Source organism: Lutra lutra, chromosome 2, assembly GCF_902655055.1.
Source record: "Lutra lutra chromosome 2, mLutLut1.2, whole genome shotgun sequence".
NCBI classification, from domain to species: Eukaryota; Metazoa; Chordata; class Mammalia; order Carnivora; family Mustelidae; genus Lutra; species Lutra lutra.
In genome coordinates, this window is record NC_062279.1 from 176853509 (window position 1) to 176871312 (window position 17804).

The 17804-nt window shown below is 38.4% G+C and overlaps 1 protein-coding gene across 1 annotated transcript in view; it reads left to right on the plus strand.

Moving 5' to 3' along the window:
- The window catches only part of SLC30A9 (solute carrier family 30 member 9), an 85942-nt gene extending 83382 nt beyond the window's left edge, over positions 1-2560 (plus strand). The window contains exon 18 of the mRNA XM_047719189.1: positions 229-2560. The gene's annotated coding sequence lies outside the window, so the exon portion shown is untranslated. The remainder of the gene's footprint in view (positions 1-228) is intronic.
- Positions 2561-17804: the final 15244 nt, after the last annotated feature.

A 17804-nucleotide genomic window follows, 5' to 3' on the forward strand; every position in this document is an offset into this window, starting at 1 on the left:
CCATTCTTGTATTTAATGAACATATGAACAAACTCCGGGAGGTAGGGCTGTTTACCATATTGTTCGTAGTGTGTAATATTCCTCTATTGATTTTTATCTTGCTAACATACTACCATGAAATTGTTTGACCATATCATATGGTTTCAGTGGCTTTCGGGATCTAAAGGAATAAAAGGAAGTAAAATTCTCTTTTGTTATGAATAATGTGGTGGTGATTTTTCCTTCCAGAAACGAAATCCTGAAGTGCGACATGTGGATTTGGAGATATTATAGATTTGATGGAATGAATCACCTTGGAAGGAAGCCTTGGAAACAAGTTTGGCAAGCCTGCTCTCCCACATCAAAGGAGTCCATGCTACTCAGAAGCTGTTTTTTTAAGATGGAGGAAATACTTAATGTGAAGGGCAGTTCAGCAGTCTACAGAACTAATACTACTTCATGTTTCTGAGAGACATATTACAAGTTGAATCAATTTGGAAATCTTGTTTTTATGTTTCAGTAGAGAACATTTTAGTTATCTAAATTGTTCATAATTTTTCATTTTACCCCATCAGGGTGTATTGTACCTTGTAATCATGTTTCCTTTCTTCACATTGGTAAAAATAAGCGACATCCATAGGATTACAATTTTTAATTTTATGACCACTGAAGATTTCACTCCATCAAAACCCATCAGTCTTGAACATCCTGGCTAAATCTTGGTTTTTAAACAGTCACCCTGTTTTTTTTTCTTATAGAATGTGGGAATTATTTTTACATAATTCTGCCCTGAGCACTAAGAGGAACACTTTCCTAACCGAGTTATCCACAAATGTTCATTCCAGAAATGGCTTAGTTACTGAATTGAAGGAAGACATGTCAGTCCACTCTTTTAGGCTATAGTAGTTGCCATTTTGTAAAATTTCTATCTCTCCTTAACCTTTTTTCTTTCTTTAGTTTAATTTTTCCAGTGTAGGAGATCCAAAATAACCCTAGATGTTTCCATAGGCCAGTTTGATGGCTGTTTTTGTTTGTTTTCATTTTTTTCACTGGCTTCGGTGCCATAATGTGTATTTACTAGGAGGTAATGCATTTATAAGCATTTTAACATTCTGTAAAATGGACTAGAAGTATTTATAATTTTGCAGACAGGACAGCATTTTATTTTTAATTTATTTAAAAAGGCACTACTCATGTAAATCTGAACCGTAGGGTATTTCTTGCTTTAAGAGAAAGAGAAGTAAATCTCTTCTTATGCAGAAACTTGTGGCCATGATTTTGTATAATGTCATAGTCAATAGTGTGTCTGTAATATGAGTTTTTTGCAGTTATAAATGGGCGTTTAACATAATATATGGCTAAAACATTATGTAATTAAGCAGCTTTCTAGTGATCATCAGGTATCATGGTGAAAAAGCCTACAATTCCGTAATGGGAAATTTAGTGCGAAACCGTAGCTGTGTCTCCGTTCATCAGAATTACTTGGGGCGCCTGGGTGGCTCAGTGGGTTAAGCCGCTGCCTTCAGCTCAGGTCATGATCGAGGGTCCTGGGATCAAGGCCCACATCGGGCTCTCTGCTCAGCAGGGGGGCTGCTCCCCCCCCCACCCCCGCTTCTCTGCCTACTTGTGATCTCTTTCTCTGTCAAATAAACAAATAAAATCTTTAAAAAAAAAAAAAAAGCAAACAACAACAAAAAAACCCCAACTCATATGCACTTTAAGTTGTTCAGGTAGCAGAGAGAATCGTCCAGGCAAGAGTGACGGCTGGGTGATTTCTTTTGCTGGATAAGTGAGTGTTTGACCTAAGGACCTAACTGTATGAGGTCAGTGTCTAAAAACCTACTCAGATTGAGGTTTATGAATCACAGCAAATTGTAATCCTGGAAACAAAAAATAAACATTTGGTTAAAGGGGTTGTAATGGTAGTTTTTTGATCCAGGAATGTCATTTATTGGAAAATTATGAAAATTTACATCAGTGTACTTTTTATTTTTACCATTACAGAGCATTTTGAATGTTGTACATTTTAAGTGAAATAACATTCCAGTTTTATTTTTGAAGATACAAAATTATTATGTACATACATATATACATGTAACACACACAGTTTGATTCTCTTACGGTTTCAGATTCTTTACCCTTTTTTTTTTAAAACTGTTTTTGACCCATTATACTTCACTCCGTACTTCTAATGTCTAGTTCCCACTTGTCATTTGTCCCATGTCACTGTCATATGGGAAAGTACCAAGTTATATGCAATTTCCTCCCAGTAAAATTACTCTGAAAAACTTCACATAGCTATAAGAGAGTAATTAACTCATTTAGAAAAAATGTTACAGTTGGTGTGCACAAATAACAGTGTGCACTGTTATTCTAAATGGTAGATTTTTTAAAGATTCCCTAAAAGAAACCAATTCCTGATATTTCATTGAGTTTTCTAATCTGATTTTGATTGAAGTCATGCCAGTTCTTAAATAATAATAGAAGGCTTACGTTTGTCTTTTCCTTCCATTTTTGTTCTGTACTAATATTGTAAAGTTTAACAAAATTTGACATAAAGACGTATGGCATTATCTAAGAATTTGAGTATTTCTGTGAAAATGTATGCTATCACGGCTCTGTTTTTGTTTTTGTTTTTTTCTCCTTTTAAATTAGAGTCCAGTTTGAATTTTAAAACCAGAGAATTTGGGCCTCTTTTTTTCAAAATAAGAGAATGTCTGTTCAGGTTTCTTGGTTTTGTGTTTTTCTGAATTAATGATTCTACTTTAAGTCTGACAGGATGATACATACATAGCATTTGAACATGTAAGCATATAAATCTTGATCTTTTCAAGGGAAATAGCTTCCGTGATAAAGTAATTGTGAAAGTAATGTTGGAGAGTGAGAAGAGCAGTCAGGGGCCCATGACTCCTACTTGCTGACCTCAGGAGCTCAAAGGTGAACACATGCTGTTTTTAGTCCCAGCTGAGAATGGACCTCCAATCAGCTGTAAGTAGTAGGCCCCAAACTGTGTAAGGTGGCACATTTTTAAGACGGCAGTTGGGAAAATGAGGGATGGAGACCTATTTTTTTTTTTTTTAAGATTTTATTTATTTATTTGTCAGGGACAGAGGGAGAGAGAGCAAGTGAGCACAGGCAGACAGAGAGGCAGGCAGAGGCAGAGGGAGAAGCAGGCTCCCTGCCGAGCAAGGAGCCCGATGTGGGACTCGATCCCAGGACACTGGGATCATGACCTGAGCCGAAGGCAGCCGCTTAACCAACTGAGCCACCCAGGCGTCCCGGAGACCTATTTTTAAGTTGACCATCTTGGTGGCCAATAATATCCAATTCCAATGAGGGAGATTCCTGAACATGTACTAAAGAAACTGAGATACGATTAGACCGGAAATTTTTCAGATTTTCTTCAAAAACAAAGTTAATCTCTGCATGCATACATCCTACCCACACACCAAATAACCCAGAATAACAAAATGGCATAACACTTGAATTTTGAGTATATGATTTTAGTGTTACCTTAATTGTCCCATAATTTGGAGAATGCTTTTTGCTAAAATTACACCATCTAAAGGAAATGACTTAAGTTTTAAATCTGATAACTTTTGAGGTAGAATGCTAGAAACTACAGAAAATTGCACAGGCATTTAGAATTTATACTATCTTAGATTGCATTTGTCAAGCTTTGGCATTTCTTTTAAATGTGATGACCCCCAATTTGCCAAACTGTCAGAAGTCAGTGAAGCAAAGAATTGAAGGTAAAATGTTGATTCAAAGATTATCTCCCCTAAATCCCTCATCCCTGTGCCTGAAATGGAAATTTGGAAGGCATTTATGTAGAAGATTGGTCTGGCAGCCTTTATATTTGCAGTAAGTTTAGTAGCATCTCTAGACTTTGGTTTTATGGAAGAGAAAATTTTTATTTTTATTATACTGTATTTCATCTCTCTGATTTCGCTGGCAGATTAAGATGGCCCTGGTCCCTCAGGATGCTTTTTCCTTAATAAATGTCAGATGTAAGTAAGAGCAGTTCACTTCTTAGTTTGGGTTTTTTTTTTTTTTCTTCCTGATAAATGTCTCATCAACTTAAATCCTCCTTTACCTCATGTACTAATAAGAACTAAACTGTAAACTAAATTGATACATTTTTTACCTTGAAAATGCCTGTAATTTTGAACAGAATTTATTATTCATTGAGTATGCTTGTTTGTAAGTTTCCTGGTTTTACAATACCAAAATATAACAACTCAATCATTTTATAACCAGTTTTCAGGATAAAGAGAACCGTTAACAACATACCATTAGGAAGAAAACTGTTATTAACATACCATTAGGATGTCATATGTTTGGTAAAAGCACAAACCCCAAATGTTATATCCCTTATTGGTATATATTATTTCATTTTGATGAAACTAGATTATTTAAACATGTTAATTAGGTTATTTCTTCTGAGATGTGTCTATGTAGCATATTTAGAGGGAAAAAAAAAAAAACCAACACAACACTAAAAGTTGCAACCTAGAGCCAGCCTGCTCTGGGGCCCATGATGAATTCTCTACTAATCCTAATATAGGAATTCCAACTGTACTTTCCTTTTTATAAGAAGCTAAACCAAAGTAATTACTGAAAGTAATTTGGTATTTTGAGTGCGCATAGTTCCCTCCCCTAAATAAAAATTTATTGAAAATAGAAGCACAGGGGCGCCTGGGTGGCTCAGTTGGTTAAGCGTTTGTCTTCAGCTCTGGTCATAATTTCAGGGTCCTGGGATTGAGCCTAGCCTCCTGCTCCCTGCTCAGTGGGGAGTCTGCTTCTCCCTTTTCCTCTGGTGCTCCTTCTCTTACTCACTCTCTGTGTCAAATAAATAAAATCTTTAAAAAAAATTAAAACAGAAGCACAGTTGTTTAAAATTTGCATAGTAAAATACAGAATTGTATCTGTATCTTTATGGGCTTGTAGAGGCTTTAAAACAGACTTAAAACATAGCTGTTGGTATTATGAATCAACAGGATAATTTGAGTTTTTTATGTCAGGTACCCTTTTACGTATATTAACGCATTTAATCCTTACAAAGAGCCAGTGGAATAGAGATGACTTACTTTTTTACTTTTTTTAGAGATGATTGAATGCAGATGAGGGAACTGAGATACAGTAGATCTATAAAGCCTGAGGATATGCGCCTGATAAAGGGCAGAGTCCAAATTTGAATGCAAATAAATTTGGCTCTCCCAAGTCACTCTGCTGAGCAGGAGAGCCCAAGAAGAGGAGCACTCAATAGAAAGTGGAAGCAAAATAATCATTTTATTGTGAAATAAGCCAGTGAGTTAATATTCAGTAATCAGAACACCAAGCCACGTCTAATTTAGACTTCTTGAAAGGGGGCTGGTGAGGTGGGCTTGGGGTGGGACATTGACGCTTTATAGAAGCTGAGGAATTGGCTGTCACTTCGAAGTTTTATTTTCAAGTATTACTTACAGACCACCTTAGAGACATACCCAGAAGGCACTACTTAGTTCAACTGTCAGTCATTGATTTGAACCATGCAGGAAAAATATTTAGGGAAAGGTGTGGAGGTTAGCATTAGTCAAAAAATTATAGAATGCCCTAAAGTTATATCTGAATAGATGAAACTTTATGTGATCTAAAATTAAACATTTATGTGTTCAAACAGATACATCAGGAACATTCTCTCTTCTGTGACCACTAGTTACCCATCTTCTCCCAGAGAAACTTTCTCCCAGAGAAAGCTTTTGATGTATCCTTACAGATCATTCAGTGTATGTATGCACACCCACATGCAAGTTTATAGTATATATATTTCCTCTGTTCTACACAGATGGGAAAATACTTACACAATAAGGAATCTTCTTATAATTTAAGAAGTACATATCCGATTCTAGAGTTTTGTGTTCACTGAAAATTGTTACATCAGGAGGATGGAACAGTATAGTTGCTGTCCTTCACTGTATGGTAGCCACTTGTGCCATGGGGACTACTTTGTAAATAAGTAAAATTGAAAAATCAGTTCCCCGGTTGCATTAGCCACATTTCATGTGTTCAGTAGCTAACATGTGGCCGGTGGCTACCATGTTATACAATGTGATACAGAACATTTCCATTTCACAGTTCTTTTTGGCACAGTGCTAATATGATAGTCATTCTATCTAATCTGTTTAGTATTTGAGAGTATCTTTATAGTGTATAACAAAATAACAGATCTTCCTTAACCTACCGTGATATTCCCATAAACCCATTGTGAGTGAAATAATCATAGGTTGAAAATACATTTAATAGGGGCACTGGGTGGCCTCAGTGGGTTAAAGCCTCTGCCTTCGGCTCAGGTCATGATCCCAGGGTCCTGGGATCGAGCCCCGCATCGGGCTCTCTGCTCAGCAGGGAGCCTGCTTACCTCCTCTCTCTGCCTGCCTGCCTCTCTGCCTACTTGTGATCTCTGTCAAATAAATAAATAAATCACCTTTTTAAAAAAGATTGTAATAAGTTTTGAATGTCTCATGTACTTCATTGAATCCTATTCTCCTGAAGCTGTTTCAAAAATTGAAGCAGAAGGAAAACTTCCAGACTCTTTCTATGAAGCCAGCATTACCTGATCCCCAAACCAGGCAAAGGACCCTACCAAAAAGGAGAATTTCAGACCAATATCACTGATGAATATGGATGCTAAGATTCTCAACAAGATCCTAGCAAACAGGATCCAACAGCACCTTAAAAAGATTATCCACCATGACCAGGTGGGATTCATTCCTGGGCTACAAGGATGGTTCAACATTCGCAAATCAATCAATGTGATAGAACAAATAAGAAAAGAGAGAAGAACCACATGTCCTCTCAATTGATGCAGAAAAAGCATTTGACAAAATCCGCATCCGTTCCTGATTAAACGCTTCAAAGTATAGGGATAGAGGGAACATTCCTGAACTTCATCAAATCTATCTATGAAAAAACCACAGCAAATATCATCCTCAATGGGAAAAGCTTCGCAGCCTTCCCGTTGAGATCAGAACACGACAAGGATGCCCACTCTCACCACTCTTGTTCAACATAGTATTAGAAGTCCTAGCAACAGCAATCAGACAACAAAGAGAATAAAAGGTATCCAAATTGGCAATGAAGAAGTCAAACTCTCTCTCTTCGCAGATGACATGATTCTTTATATGGAAAACCCAAAAGACTCCACCCCCAACTACTAGAACTCATACAGCAATTCAGTAACGTGGCAGGATACAAAGTCAATGTACAGAAATCGGTGGCTTTCTTATACACTAACAATGAAAATACAGAAAGGGAAATTAGAGAATCATTCCATTTACTATAGCACCAAGAACCATAAGATACCTGGGAATAAATCTAACCAAAGAGGTGAAGTATCTGTACTCGAGGAACTACAGAACACTCATAGAAAGAAATTGAAGGCACAAAAAGATGGAAGACCATCCATAGCTCTTGGATCGGAAGAAATAACATTGTTAAAATGTCTATATGCCTAGAGCATCTATACTTTTAATGCCATTCCAATCAAAATTCCACCGGTATTCTTCAAAGAGATGAATTCTGAAAGAAAAACAAAGTTTGTATGGGTACAGAAATATCACTTTACTTTTGTGTTTGCATAAGTAAGCAGGATTTGCTGCTCATGCCCTCCTGCCCAGCATCACAAGAGAGTGTCCTACCACTATTGCTATCTTGGAGAAAATATCAAAATTCAAATTTGAAGTATGGTTTCTACTGAATGTGTATTTCAAAACACTGTAAGTTGAACTGTCATAAGTCAGGGACCATCTATAGTACCTATTATTTGTTGTTGGAGGAAGGGGAAAGAACTTCTAGCTTGGTTCTTAAAAATGTATTGATGTATAAATCGGTCTTGGGTATGACTTAAGGCTACAACTCGTTAGTGTTACCTTGAATATGTAAATTTCTTTAAAAAATAGTTTGAACTGGACTTCATCTCTCATTCAATGCACGATCAACATTCTGAGCGTTACGGAACAAGTCAACCCTTAAAAAAAAGTGTTGGGGGTACCTGGGTGGCTCAGTGGTTAAGCCGCTGCCTTCGGCTCAGGTCTGATCTCAGAGTCCTGGGATCGAGCCCCGCATCGGGCTCTCTGCTCAGCGGGGAGCCTGCTTCCTCCTCTCTCTCTGCCTGCCTCTCTGCCTACTTGTGATCTCTCTGTCAAATAAATAAATAAAATCTTTATAAAAAAAAAAAGGTTGAATCATCAGAAATCTCTTACCCAGATTGATATATTATGTGATTCTGAGAGTTAAGTTAGTTTAACATGGTGGCCCAGCAAACAGCTAAGTTGGTATGACACTATTCATCATCTGAAGGCCCTAGAAGATGAAAACTTGGGATCAAAACTCCCAATTTCTTCACCTTGCCTTCAAAAAATCTCTAACAATCTTTTCCTTTTTCAGCAAATGGCATCTTCATTTTTCTCAGTTGGCCCACAATCTTGACAAAGACGGCTCGTCTGCATTCTTCTACACGGACAGTTCAACACCTTAGCAAGATCCACTGCCTCTACTTTTTTTGTTTTTTTTTTAATTTATTTTCAGCGTAACAGTATTCATTGTTTTTGCACCACACCAGTGCCTCCATGCAATCCGTGCCCTCTCCAATACCCACCACCTGGATCCCCCAACCTCCCACCCCCGCCCTTCAAAACCCTCAGATTGTTTTTCAGAGTCCATAGTCTCTCCTCTACTTTCAAAATACATGTAGAATCCATTTCTCATCACCCTCAATTATAATGTCAGCCATGATCACACCAGTTGAATTTCCAAAGTAGCCTCTTAACTACTTAACCCATTCTATTTTGACATAGCAGCTTGTGATTTTTTTGAAAATCTGTCCAATCGTGTCATTTCTCAAGCCTTCCTAATGGCTACTGATCTCATAGAGGACAGCAAAGTCCTGATCAGGCCTACAGTCCTCCATTGGGGGGTTTTTCCACCACTGTCTCTCTGACCCCATTGTCTCCTAGTCTCTCAGTGTTCCAGCCAGACTGGTGTTTCTGCTTTTCATACATCCTACATAGGCTTTCTGGCTCTTTGCACTGCCTGGACTACTCTTCCCGCCACATACCCACACAGCACACTGCTGCTTCGAGTATCTGTCTGCTCAGATGCCATGTCATCAGTGAGGCCTTTTCTCACTGCTCTGTGTAAATAGGGAAAACCCTCTCCATCTTCCCCTCCACTCCCATAATTTTTCCCTGATTTGTTTCTTTGACCATAGAATTTATTATCTGGCTACATAATTTTACCTTTGTTTATTTTTTTTTAATCTCCACTAGAATGTAATACCCATTAGAGCTGTGTCTCCAGAAACTGGAATGACATCTGACACCTGGAAGACATTCGATAAGTATTGAATAAGTGAATGTTTTGTATGATGCTAGTCTGTTGAAGTATAAAGGTAAAAAAGATATAGACGGGGCGCCCGGGTAGCTCAGTGCGTTAGGGCCTCTGCCTTCAGCTCGGTCATGGGTCCAGGGTCCTGGGATCAAGCCCACATTGGGCTCTCTGCTCGGCAGGGAGCCTGCTTCCTCCTCTCTCTCTCTCTCTCTGCCTGCCTCTCTGCCTACTTGTGATCTCTGTCAAATAAGTAAATAAAATCTTAAAAAAAAAAAAGACATAGACTTGGTCTTCTGGCTCACAGTCTAGTTAAATTTGACAAGCCTCAGCTCATACAAATGATTGCAATTCAGCATAATAATGTGTTTATCAAATATTTAACTGGATTGATATTAATCTTTATCAAAACCAGGTTTGTAAGATTGGCATGCTGATATGCTGCTGAGGGGAGTGTGAATTGGAGCACTTATCTGTAGGTATCAAGAGTCAAAAATGTTCATACATTTGACTTTTTCATTCCACTTCTAGAAATACAATCTAGGGAAATAGAGCTGCTTCAGTATGACAATTTTTTTTTAATTTAGGAAAATGGTTACAGTATGGCTTATTTATTTATATTGACATATAATGTATTACTTGCCCCAGGGGTACAGGTCTGTGAATCTTCAGGCTTACACATTTCACAGCACTCACCATAGCACATACCGTCCCCAATGTCCATAACCCAGCCACCTTATCCCTACCTTCCCACCCCCCAGCAACCCTCAGTTGGTTTCCTGAGATTAAGAATCTCTTATGGTTTGTCTCCCTCCTGATCCCATCTTGTTTCTTTTTTCCCTCCCTAGCTTTTACAACTCCCCCACCCTGCTTCTCAAATTCTCATATCAGAGAGATTATATGATAATTGCCTTTCTCTGACTTATTTTGCTTAACATAATACCCTCTAGTTCCATCCACGTTGTTGCAAATGGCAAGATTTCGGGGGGTTTTGATGGTTGCATAGTATTCCATTGTATATATATATATATATATATATATATATATATATATATATGTATAACATCTTCTTTATCCATTCATCTGTTGATGGACATCCAGGGTCCTTTCCATAGTTTGGCTATTGTGGACATTGCTGCTATAAATATTCAGGTGCACGTGCCCCTTTGGATCACTACATCTGTATCATTAGGGTAAATACCCAGTAGTGTGATTGCTAGGTTGTAGGGTAGCTCTATTTTCAACTTTTTGAGGAAACTCCATACTGTTTTCCCAGAGTGGCAGCACCAGCTTGCATTCCTACCAACAGTGTAGAAGGGTTCTTCTTTCTCCACAGCCTCGTAAATTATGGTATATTTATAAGGTAGAATACAACGCAATCTTGGAAGCATTTTTTTTGCAGAACAATGATATGACAAATGCTTAGATAAGAAAATGTAAGAATACACACCTTGGACTTCCAAGTGTATAGCTAAGGTTGGGGTTGGGGTAGAAGATGTTACTTACTTTTTATTGTACACACTGGAAATATTTTTATGAGCAAATATTTTGTAAATTTTAGAAAGTGCTTAGACTCATATTTTTAGTGAAAAACTAAAAATATGATACATGACTATTCAGAATAATTCCAATTTTGTGTACATAGAGGACTGAAAGGAGATACACTAATAGTAACAGTGCTCACACATGGGTAATTTTTATTTCTTTTTTGTCATTTCTAGATTTTCTACTATGAGCCTGTCTTTTAGAAAAAAATGATAATTAAGAGAACAAACAAGTCTTCAGAGAAAATTGAGATAATTGATAATATTAGAGTGTCTCATGTGTATAATGGAATATTAGTAAAAAAAAACAGAATATTGCCATTTGCAACAATATGGATGGAGCTAGAAAGTATGATGCTAAGTGAAATAAATCAGAGAACGACAAATACCATACGATTTCGCTCATGGAATTTAAGAAACAGAACAAATGAACAAACAAGACAAAGAACCAGACCTGTTAAATACAGGGGAGGAACTGGTAGTTGCCAGAGGGGAGGTGGTAGGGGGATGGGGGAAACAAAAGGGGATTGAGAGTACACTTATCTTGATGAGCATTGAAAAAATGTATGGGAACTGCTGAATCATTATATTACACACTTGAAGCTAATATAACACTGTGTGTTAATTATACTTGAGTAATAAGACAACCCTGAAGTGTGAGGGATGCTGGGGGGTGCAGTTGGTTAAGCACTTGCCTCTTGGTTTTGGCATGGGTTGTGAGATCAAGTCCTGTGTCAGGCTCCACACTCAGCATGGAGTCGGCAGTCTGCCTGAGTTTCTCTCTCTCTCTCTCTCTCCCCTCCATACCCTTCCCCCTACTCGCGCTTGTTCTCTCTCTCTCTAAAATAAATAAATCTTGAAAAAAAAAAAAAAAAACCCTAAGGTGTGAGAACCCTTGAATTAGAATTTTAACACTTCCTTTCAAAAGGAGGTGAGAACCAACAATTTTAAAGGAAAAGACTTGAGCTCATTTCTTTTGATTATTTTTTAACTTGGATTTAATACCATTCAACTTCAGAAGTTTCCCATAGAGATTTCTACCCCTAGTAATAGGGCATATATTGTTGGAAGTCAATATGGGTGTGGCTTGACTCTTTTGTTTATATAACCTGAAATACTCTGAGATCTCACTGTGGGTCATGGTAAAAACAGTATGTTTGTCAGAGAAGACTATGGCAATTGTTCCATTGGAAAACTGAAAAAGAAATGTTAAAAACAGCCTTCAGGGGCAGCTGGATGGCTCAGTTGGTTAAGTGTCTGCTTTGGCTCAGGTCATGATGCCAGGATCCTGGGATCGAGCCCTGCATCCGGGTCTCTGCTCTGCAGAGGCCAGGATCCTGGGATCGAGCCCTGCATCCGGGTCTCTGCTCTGCAGGAAATTTGCTTCTGTCTCTCCCTCTCCGTGCCGCTCCCCCTGCTTGTGGGCTCTTGCTCTCCCTCCATTAAATAAATAAAAATCTTAAAAAAAAAACAACAAAACCCGAGCCTTTGATTACTGTATATGCTCACTAAATATTCTTTTCTTTTGGGGTATAACTGACACGTAACATTACAGTGACCCTTGAACAACACAGGGAGTAGAATCCCTTGATCCCTTATACAGTCGAAAACTCACATATAACTTTTGATTCCCCCACAACTTAACTACAAATAGCCTACTGTTGACCAGAAAACCCTACTGGTAACAGTTGATTGATACTATTTTATATCTCATACGTATTATATACTATATGCTGCATTCCTACAATGGAGTAAGCTAGAGAAAAGAAAATATTAAACATCATAAGGAAAATACATTTATGGTACTGTACTGTAAAAAAATCTGTTATAAGTGGACCCGCATGGTTCAAATCCATGTTGTTGGGGAGTCAATGGGATAGTCATTTCGAGTGTACAGCATAACAATTTGATAATTGTATATATTGCAAAATAATCACAATAAGTTTACTTAACATCCGTCACGTATGTAGTTATAAAGAAAACTTTTGTGATAACTTTTAAGATCTGTTCTCTCCGCTACTTTCAAAAATGCAATGTAGTATTATTAACTGTAGTCTGCCGGCTTACATTACTTTGCCATAACTTACCAATTTTATAACTGAAAATTTGTACCTTTTGATCCCCTTCACTCATTTCTTCCACCCTCTCATCCCCTTATTCTGGCCACTACCAATCTGTGCTCTGTATTTATCGTTTTTAAAGGTTGATTTATTTCAGAGAGAGAGCGAGCGTGTGTACAAGTCAGGGGAAGGGCAGAGGGAGAGAAATTTCAAGCAGACTCCCTTCTGGGCGTGGAGTCCCACGCAGGGTTCCATCCCACAACCACGAGATCATGACCTGAGCCGAAATGGAGTGGGACGCTCAACTGACTGAGTCACCCGGGCTCCTCATCTTCTCTATATTTATGAGCTTGTCTTATTTCTTTTTGTTTTTTGACAGCTATTTTTGAGTGCCGTGTGTCACTAGGCACTGTACCACCTCTTAACTACCAGGCTATGGGGACAGGAGTGCCCCCTTGAGGAAGTGCTCTGTAAGGCCAGGCACCAAGAGCAGGATGAAGAGTGTCCTAGGCAAGATGGATAGAATGTGCACAAAAATATGGCTATTGTCTTCAGTTGATAGCTATGTTTAATCAGGCTAACACATCTTATTCGACCAGGAATATCAGAGTGCATTTTTATTCGTGAGAACCCTTCTCCTGACGCTAGAGCAGATTGTCTTCAGCCTTCAATATTGAGTGAATTCACTTTGCGATATTTCTGCTGGATCTAGAGAATCATAATCGATAAGAGACTCATGCCTATTTGAAACGGTATGTATGGTGTCTCTGGTGGTTCTGAATATTTAACTTGCTTCCTCAGAAGTGTAGCTCAAGGTATTGTTTCTTGCTGGAGTTCTGAATTGTGATTTATCCATTCTCAGTAGAAATATTAAATAAATCTTGAGAAAACTCTAAAAACCCATTTTATTGTAATTTTTCTTATTGAATTCTAGATGTATTCTTAGATGATTTAGGAAGACATGAAAGGAGAGGTGGCTGTCAAACTCAGATTGAAGCATTTAAAAATTTTATAGAAAGTTCTATTGATATAGAATTTCTCAGTTTATTCCAAATGGGAAAAAGTTTGGACCTCCTGAAGGAAAGAAATAGATGTCACAGCTGTTTCAACGTTATTTGTTCCGGTGGGACTCCTGTTCTGACTGAGCCTTGCAAGTTTCCTCCCAGGCTCTCTGAGTTACCTTCACTTCTTTGAGGCCCGGGGCCTTTCTGTGTCCTGAGCACAGGGCCTAGTTTTTGCAATAGGACTACCCCTCAAAGTCTGGCAGTGTTTTCAGATGAAAGGGATTCAATTTTCTCATAAGTCATTTACTTAATTTTTTTTACTTCATTGAGCTATAATTCACATATTAGTTTCAGGTGTATAGAATAATAATTTGATATTTGATACATTGCAAAATGATTACCACAACAAATCTACTTAACATCCATCACCTCACATAGTTTTTCTTATGATGAGAACTTCGGAAATCTGATCTCTTAGCAACTTTCAAATATGCAGAACAGTATTATTAACTGTAGTCACTATGCTATATATTACTTCCCCATGACTTATTTATTTTATAACTGAAAGTCTGTACCTTTAGACCTCCTTCACTCACTTCTCCCACCCTTATCCCTGCCTCTGGCAATCATCAATCTGTTTGCTGTGTTCACTGTGTCTGTGAGCTGTTTTGTGTTGTTTTTTAAGATTCCACATAAGTGAGATTATAGCAGTATTCATCTTTCTCCCTCTGACTTATTTCACATCACATAATGCCCTCAAAGTCCATGCATGTCATTGCAAATGGCAAGATTTCATTTTTTTTTAAGACTTTTATTTATTTATTTGACAGAAAGAGACAACAAGAGAGGGAACACAAGCAGAGTGAATGGGAGAGGGAGAAGCAGGCTTCCCACTGAGCAGTGAGCCCAATGTGGGGCTTGGTCCTAGGACTCTGGAATCGTGACCTGAGCCAAAGGCAGATGCTTAATGACTGAGCCACCCAGGCGTCCCAAGATTCATTCTTTTTATGGCTGAACACTATTCAAGTATGTGTGTGGTGTGTGTGTGTGGTGTGTGTGTGTGTTGTGTGTAACATCTTTATCCATTCATCATTCGATGGATGCCAAATATAATTTGGCTATTGTAGATAATGCTGCTATAAACATGGATTGCATGTATCCCTTTGAATTAGTATTTTTGTATTCTTTGGGTAAATACCTAGTAGTGCAATTGCTGGGTCATAGGGTAGCTCTATTTTTAACTTTTTGAGGAACCTCCATGCTGGTTTCCACAGTGGCTGCATCAGTTTGCATTCCCACAACAGTACATGAGTCCCCCTTCTCCCCATCCTCTCCATCACCTGTTGTTTCTTGTGTTGTTGATTTTAGCCCATTCTGACCGGTCTGAGGTGGTAAATCATTGTGTTTTGATTTGCATTTCCTGATGATGGGCGATGTTGAGCATCTTTTCATGTGTCAGTTGGCCATCTGTATGTCTTCTTGGAGAAATATCTCTTCATGTCTTCTGCCCATTTTTTTTTAAGATTTTTTATTTATTTGACAGAGATCACAAGTGGGCAGAGAGGCAAGCAGAGAGAGAGAGAGAGAGGAGGAAGCAGGCTCCTGCAGAGCAGAGAGCCGATGTGGGACTCGATCCCAGAACCCTGAGATCATGACCTGAGCTGAAGGCAGAGGGTTAACCACTGAGCCACCCAGGTGCCCCTCTTCTGCCCATTTTTAATTGGATTAAGATAATAGCCTTCTAACAGGTATGAGCTGTTATCTTGTGATTTTTATTTGTATTTCCCTAATGATAAGTGATGTGGAGCACATTTTTATGTGTTCGTTGGCCATTTATTTATTTATTTAAAGATTTTATTTACTTTATTTGATAGAGAGAGAGCACAAGTAGGCAGAGCGGCAGGCAGAGGGAGAGGGATGAAGCAGGCTTCCTGCTGAGCAGGGAACCCGATGCAGGGCTTCATCCCAGGACCCTGGGATCATGACCCCAGCCGAAGGCAGCCACTTAGCCAACTGAGGCACACAGGTGTTCCCATTTATTTTTTTAAAGATTGATTATTTATTAGAGAATGTGCAAGCAGAGGGATGGGTAGAAGGCAAGAATCTCCAACAGCATCCACTCCACTCCACCCAACACAATGAGCTCTGGTGCTGAGGTGGGCTTGAGATTGGCTGAGGTGGGCTTAATCTCCAGATCGTGACCTAAGCAGAAATCAAGTGTCCCACACTAAATTGCTCATCTGACCAGCCACCTCGGGATCCCCTTGGTGATTTAGATGTCTTTGGAAAAATTTCTGTTCAGATCCCTTGCCCATTTTTAAATGGAATTGCTAGGATTTTTTTTGCCATTGCGTTTTAGGAGTTCTTCAGATAATTTGGATATTAACCCCTTATCAGATGTGTGATTTGCAATATTTTCTTCCATTCGGTAGGTTGCCTTTCATTCACTAATGGTTTCTGTGATGTGCAAAAGCTTTTTAGTTTGTACCCTCACTTGTTTATTTTTGCTTTTGTTGCCTTTGCTTTTGGAGTTTGATCCAAAAAGTTATCACCAAGGTTGATGTCAAAGAGCTTACCACCTATGTTTTTCTTCTAGAATGTTTATGGTCCAGTTATTTAATTGTTTGATGCTCATCTCTGGTCTAACTAAATTTGGCTAAAGTTCTCTTAAAGATTTATATTTCTAAAATTTCACTGTAGAATTATCTTTCTCCCTAATAAAGATAGTCATCACTAACTATTCTATCCTTTCCTTATCTTCATTAGTTGTTTCATTGGCATTATAACTTACCTTGTCTCTTCATAGAATCAGCTGGAGCCATTTCTTAAATTTTAACCTGCATACAAATCACCTGGAAATCTTGTTAATGCAGATTTCCTGATTCAGGAGGTTTGCAAGTGGGGCTGAGATTCTCTGTTCCTAACAGGCTTATAGGTAATTAATTCTGAGGTGCTGGCTCATGGACTACACTTTGACTATCAAGGACTAAGATTATTTTCTGATGTTTGGATATGCAGCCTACTGGCACAGGAATATCCAATTTTTTTACATAGATGTATCTCCAAAAAATATTGGTAGTTACTGTGGTTGTAAAACTGACACACTTTTAGAAAGAAAGATCACTATGAATTCTCATATAAAGGAATGCATTTCCTACCTAGTTGATTTCTTGGAGTAAATCTGGAATGGGTGGGAGGATGGGCTAACGGGGTGATGGGTATTAGGAGGCACCTGCGATGAGCACTGGGTGTTATATGTAAGTGACGAATCACTCAGTTCTACTCCTGAAACTATTACATTATATGTTAACTAACTAGAATTTAAATAAAAACTTGAAAAACATTAAAAAAAAAGTATGGCCCTAAAATAATGTCAATATTTTAACTAAATGTCAGTATTTTAAATAAATATTAAAGACCAACCTAAGTGTTCTTTTAAAAATAATCCCTTGTTGGGGCACCAGGGTGGCTCGGTGGGTTGAAACTCTGTCTTTGGCTCAGGTCATGATCTCAGGATCCTGGGATCGAGCCCTGCATCGGGCTCTCTGCTCAGAGGGGAGCCTGCTTCCCCCCGATCTCTCTCTCTCTGCCTGCCTCTCTGACTACTTGTGGTCTCTGTCTGTCAAATAAATAAATAAAATCTTTAAAAAAAATAATCCCTTGGGAGGCTATAGGATTATTCGAACAATGCTGCCAACACTCGCTTGGGAGTTAACTAGCGAAGTTGTCATCCATCTTTTAAAGTAGCCTTCAAAAAATGATGGATATCTTTATCTTTTGAGGATAATTTTGACTTTTTTGGAAGCAGCCAAACTAGTTGGATATAAGACTGATGAATATAGTGGATGAGT